Source organism: Rhagoletis pomonella, unplaced genomic scaffold, assembly GCF_013731165.1.
Source record: "Rhagoletis pomonella isolate Grant_MI unplaced genomic scaffold, Rhpom_1.0 Rhpom_scaffold_02385, whole genome shotgun sequence".
Taxonomy (NCBI): Eukaryota; Metazoa; Arthropoda; class Insecta; order Diptera; family Tephritidae; genus Rhagoletis; species Rhagoletis pomonella.
The window spans coordinates 17952-24066 of record NW_023460939.1 but is presented as its reverse complement, the minus strand read 5'-3'; positions in this window follow the sequence as shown (position 1 = coordinate 24066).

Here is a 6115-nt window from a genome sequence, read left to right as displayed (position 1 = left end):
AGATCACTTTACATATTATTTTCAGACAGGTACATTTCAGGAGCTACTGAAATAATTAATGTTTCGAGTTTTCATGTATACATGTAAGTGGGCAATGCGACATCCACTTTGCAAAAAGGTATAAACCAATTTGCAATTTTGTTTTAAAATGTTTAAGAAAGTTGTTTAAATAATCGTTAAAATAATATTTATTCAAATAGTTATAAATTAATTTTTATTTTAAAAGATATTTACAAATATTTGCTTAAGTTATTCTTTACAGCTATTAATATACTTATTTCAACATGTACATATGTCTAATTGCAAAAACAGTTTATTACATCATCGAATATTTTTCACTTATTTCATTTAATTTTAATAAAATATTTGAGATAAAAGTTAACAAAATTTAAATTTTCTTCATTATAACATTTCGAATATTTGCTTATTTATTTTCTATATTCCTATATATATGTGTATGTGTACAATAAATATTTAATTACAATAGTTTTTTTTATGAAAGAAGAGAAAATATGTACAAAATAACTTTTATTGAGACGGTTAAGAGGAAGGAATTAAATCTGACACGGAAATGCAGATACTGTCATGGTAACTGTGAACTGTTTCATATACAACTGCTTTAATTTGAGTACCATTTATGTTCGAAAACGCCCAGTCAATTTGAGATCCTGCAAGAGTTGTCGAACATTCCGAATCTAACACCGATCTAAGATTACATTCTCTTAGAAGATTTGCTATTCTATTCCCATAAGTTCTAAGGCATAGATTGAAATCCCCGACAATAATAACTTCTTGATTACACAAGTCATTACTGAGAATGTCTCGGAGCACTGCTGCCATATCTCCGATAGGAAAAACGGAATTCCTGTAAAGCACCAATACATATATGTTAAGATGTTTGAATAGTACGGCTTCTAAAGCCTTATGGCCAGTATACTTTTTTATAATTCTGCAAAGTTGAATTGATGAAGCAATCTCAGACTTTGCATATACTAAAATTTCTCTCTTATTCCTATTCCGTGTTGTGGTGCTATCTATCCTTAGCTCATTTAATAGAATAAAACCAGGAATTTCAAAATTTTCCGAAGGATAGCTCCATGTCTCGACGAAACATAATATATCCGAAGATAGCATCAGGTAATCATTTCTAACATCATCTATATGAGCATGAAGGCTCTGAGCATTATGATAAAAAATTTGTAGTATTGATGTTCGTGAAACCATGAAGTGGAAGGTTGGAGTAAGGGCTTTTGACGTACTCAATTCAATAAGTTCTTTATATACTGGGTCCGGTGCTGAAAATGGATTAGGTGGCTGAAAATTCCCTTGTATGAAGAGACCATCTGCACTAGTGGCTCGGCTGCAAGCTACATACAAAGCTGCCCTGGGCATCCTGGGCCGGGTGTGTACAACGACTTTGTTATACGTAGCACCCTGGCTTTTATGGATAGTTATTCCCTCAGCGGGAACAACCGGAAATTGGGTTCTTTCGATTGTAATCTGCTCATTCCTCCTATACTGAAAAGCTCTCACTGTCTTTTCAATTGGTGTCCACGAAGTATCACCCAGATGAGACTTTTTTGATCTCGCCAACAAACCCACAGATGGTTCTAAAAATTTTAACCAAATAGTTGATGGCATGGAAAATTCGAAATCAATATGCATAAGCTGCCCCGTAGCCCCATTTACTAAGCCATCACCTGTATTGATATTTACAGTGATCATATATTTGGCTGTGGTTTTTAATGTCAAATTATATGAAAGGCCTTGCGTTTCCGAAGATTTGAAAAGGCGAACTCTCTCCAAAATATTCGAAGCTTGCGCGCCCACACCTATCCCTTTGACTACATCCTTAGCAGTTGAAAGAATAGTTGGCGTGGGGATAAGACTTAGTTTAAGTGCATTGAAATTATTAGATTCTTCGTTGGACCAGAAAAGGTGGATTGCATCATCAGGAATTTGATTCGAGTTAACCACTCGGCTTTCGATTAAAGATATGTCATCATTTGTCATAGTACCGGATGCCATATTATTTAAAGCGATAGCAAAAGGCTGATCCCCTCTTTGCCTCATTACCTCAGTTAACTCAAAGTATTTAAATAATTCCCACAAAGGTGACCCAACTAAAGTACTGTAGTTGTCATTAGGATTGGGAGAAAAAATCCACCTATCTCCAACTGGCGAAAGTTGCTTTAAATCACCAAAAGCAATAATGGGGATACCTCCAAATGCATTATTGCTTTTGAAGATTTGCTTAAGTCTAGCATCGATTGAACTAAACATTCGTGCCCCTACCATTGATATTTCATCAATGATTATAAATTTTAAATCAATGAGTTTTGAGTAGATTGAGTTAACGACATCATTGCTAAGTGGCCGCAACTCTAGACTTGATTGATTTACGGGAAGTGAAAAGATAGAGTGAAGTGTTAAACCATTTATTCCGAAAGCTACCTTTCCTGTAGGGGCGCAAAGAAGAACTTTTAACGAACTTGGATTCGTACCAGGAACGGAGTTTAGCCGATGGTTAAGAGTCCGATATATTGCATATATCAAACGACTCTTTCCAACTCCTGCTTCACCTCCCACAAACTCATAATATGGCTGATTAACTTTCATCTTGTGCAGCATATGGGTCAAATATGTTCTCTGTTTCAAGTTTAGGCTACGAACTAAAGAAAGAAGGTTTTCTACGGGGATCAAAGGTGGGAATTTTATTAGTCTTACATTCCTGCCTGAGTCCCCATCATTATTAGATGGATCTCCTTCATTTAGATCTAGCAAATTCAAGCCAGGGTCTATTTCGGGAAGTGCTAGAACCCTAAACTCAGTATCTACAACAGGTGGGTTATGTTGCTCAATTGTTTCAACATCTACTTCATCGCGAAGATGATGTAAAACTTTTTCGAGCTCCCGTTGATCAAAAACATCATACTTTCTTCGATTTTCCTCTAATGAAACATGATTTTCTACACAAGTTTGTTCGTTATCATTTTCAATGAGGCCCCGATGTTCATCACGCCATGGATGGTAAAGCATTACCATTTCCCTGAAGTAATCACTTCTGGCGGTATCGGGGCTAAATCTTCTGGACCTGATGACACATGGCTCTGTACGTCTTTTAACGAAACCACTACCGTCTCTCAGAGGAAGAGCATTCCCATGCCCAAGGAAGTCGTCAGCCTCCCTACCATCTTCATCATCATCACTACCTGCTATCCTTATGGCTGACTTTACATATGTATAAAGAGATGCAAAATCAGCTAAGCATACGGTTTCTAATTGAGTCGGTCGCTGAACATAATGCTCTAAAATTCCAGAAACAAATATGTCGGTCGAGTCCGAAGGAAGATTCTGAAGTTGCGCTCTAGGTTTTACCATCCGCACACGTTCTTCAGGACGAGAGGTATTTATAAAGACTTCCGCATTGCTCGCTTCCGATAGATGAAGTCCAATACTGCAATAAACTGCTTCTTGGGCGGATATTTCTGTACCAGAAATAAATTTGTGTCCTATATGCTGAAGTTTTTGCTTAATAGTATAGTTACCGGCATTCACTTCTGATATTGCTTCATTTAAGAGCCTAGAAATCCCTCTATTTGATTTGTTTATATAGTTAATAATATATGAACAGCAGGCATATGCATCCAATATAAACTGGATATCCATATTGGCTTTATGTAGTTCTAAAATAATGGGGTTGTATGCGTTAATGAATCGATCTTCTAGTTTTCTCTTCAAAAAGATTTTTGGTTTTGCTAAACTCGATCTTAGCGCAAGCAAGTAATCATCGAATGAAATATTTATTCTTTGGTCTGTGAGAAAACTTTCAAAATTACTTAAGTTGGAAATATCAGCCGAAAGAAGATTGGAATTCAAAAAGTTTTGTATTTTGAAGTAGTTTTCCCTATCCACTTCCAAGTTTTCTACGTTTTCTGACAAAGGTAATAAAATTTGAGTGGAAGGCATAGGTGGGTAAGGAATACCAAATCGGCAAACCTGTTGTCCCCTTATTTCTCTTGTACAGGAACGACTATGGTTATGCTTTTGATATCCAAGATAGTTTTCCAAGTGGCTTACGGAACCATCCGTGGAAATATACTTATCAATGAAAGTAATAGCATCCGGAAAAGTAAGAGGATTTTGTAGATCGATTTTTGGGGCGTTAATAAGCCAAAACATTCCATGTATGTGAGGGGAACCTCTTTGTTGGAATTCAACTCTCCAATAGAAATTCTTAACAGAATGTTCGTCAAAGATGCCCCCGCTTGTTTTGAAAATTTTAAGCATTTGACGGAAACGATAGTCAAAATACCTAGCACAGGTGACAGCATCTGAACGGATAAGACGATATCGCTCTTGAGTTGACAAATTATTGGCGTCTTCCTCAGAGATTTCTCTGTCGTCGACTGTTTTAGCTAAAATCACTAATAGCTCCAGCCACTGGGACTCAGCAGCTGATAGAGTAATAAAGAAGGTAGGGAGGCCAAATTGGCGAATCATAGCAATAGCCTTTTTCTTCTCCGCCTCCCAGTGCGCAGGAGAAGATCTGACACCTTTTAGAACCTTATAGCCATCATCATGCTGAATCAAGCTTTGAACAAAGTTATCATTTAAAAGATTTTGAGTTGTCACTTGGTTACGACCGGCAAATTTTCGAAGGCAAACTGACGGGCTGTTCTTAATTTGCAATAATTCTAGCTTTTTGTAGTCGTAAAATAATTTAGGCAAGGTGCAAGCCCTTCTATCATACCGGCGGATTTCAGATCGTACAATTTTGTTGTACGTCTCTGTACAAGTGCGCTTTTGCCCAGCATAAATTTTAGCGAATGACAATTCTTCTGAGTCATTATCTTGTTTTATATCAAGAGGCCTTTGGCCCTCGCCGGGAGCTATCACCAGACGGTTAATGTCAAAGTTCTCTACAGGAACATTATCAAGAAAAGTTTCTTGGCCACCAACATTAGGCTCTTCAACAACTGGTTCAACGGGTGGGTGAACATTTGAGGATCTATTATGGGAAATAACTTGTTCCCTATAAATATTTTCAATCAACGGAGCATCTTCGACAGACGCAATAAAAGGGACTTCTTCTTGGTTAGTAAAGTTCGAAATCCAATTTTCGTTGACTTCAATATTGTGCTTACGGTACAAAGGGGTGTTAACTAAAAACCGCAAAGCTTCCATAATTTTTGCAGGTCGTATGGTATCCGTCATAAAATCGAGACTGTATTCCATACGCCTTCTCAAATGAAGTTGAATGACATGAGTTTGATCAAACGATCGAGGAAGACATGTCACAATGTCATTCACGGAAATAGGGACATTTACAACAGCAGCTTTTAGTGAACCTTGCCCTTGATACCCTAATGGGCGAATCGTCACGAATGGTAATCTGGGCATAATAAGACGCTCTTCTATAGGTGCTAGATTCTAGATCTAGTCCATTAGCGAGACATAACTTTGGCAGCTTTTTATTCAATATTGCATTTCTGCAAGTCACACAAAAATTAAAGTTTCCATTTTCGGAGGGAAATTTATCCAAAAGATAGAAGGCTGATGCAACATTCGGGTGGCTTTGGGAAACTAAATTAAAGTTTAATTGGCGTACTTGGTGTGGAAACCATAAACCGCCACAGGAAATACAAACTATTGTTGGCCCCTTTTTAATGCTTTGTAAATAAGTGCGTCTGAAGTTATTAAAGCCTGAATCATTTTCAGAATCATGATTATCAGCATTACTATCACGTATTGATCGAATTCTCTCTGACTGCCTCTCATTTTCAATTTGTCTATTTTCTACGTCAACTCTATGAATACGTACTCGACATTGAATTCGCCGTCTCAAATCAGACGTTTCATCCCGATTTTCTCTTCTTGTGAGTCGGCGACGTTCAGTTTCCCGAACACGCTCATTTTCCCTACGTCCAGTATCTAATCGAGATTGGTATCTTTGGGTACCATCACGTAATCGTTCCAAATGTCTATATTCACTTCTGCTGCGCAGGACTCTGCGAGCTTCAGTATTGCTGGATTGCTCCACAGACCGAGTTACTGAATTTTCGCGTCGAGATCTATGCTGAAGGGTATTCCTGCTTTGCTCTACAGTACGAAT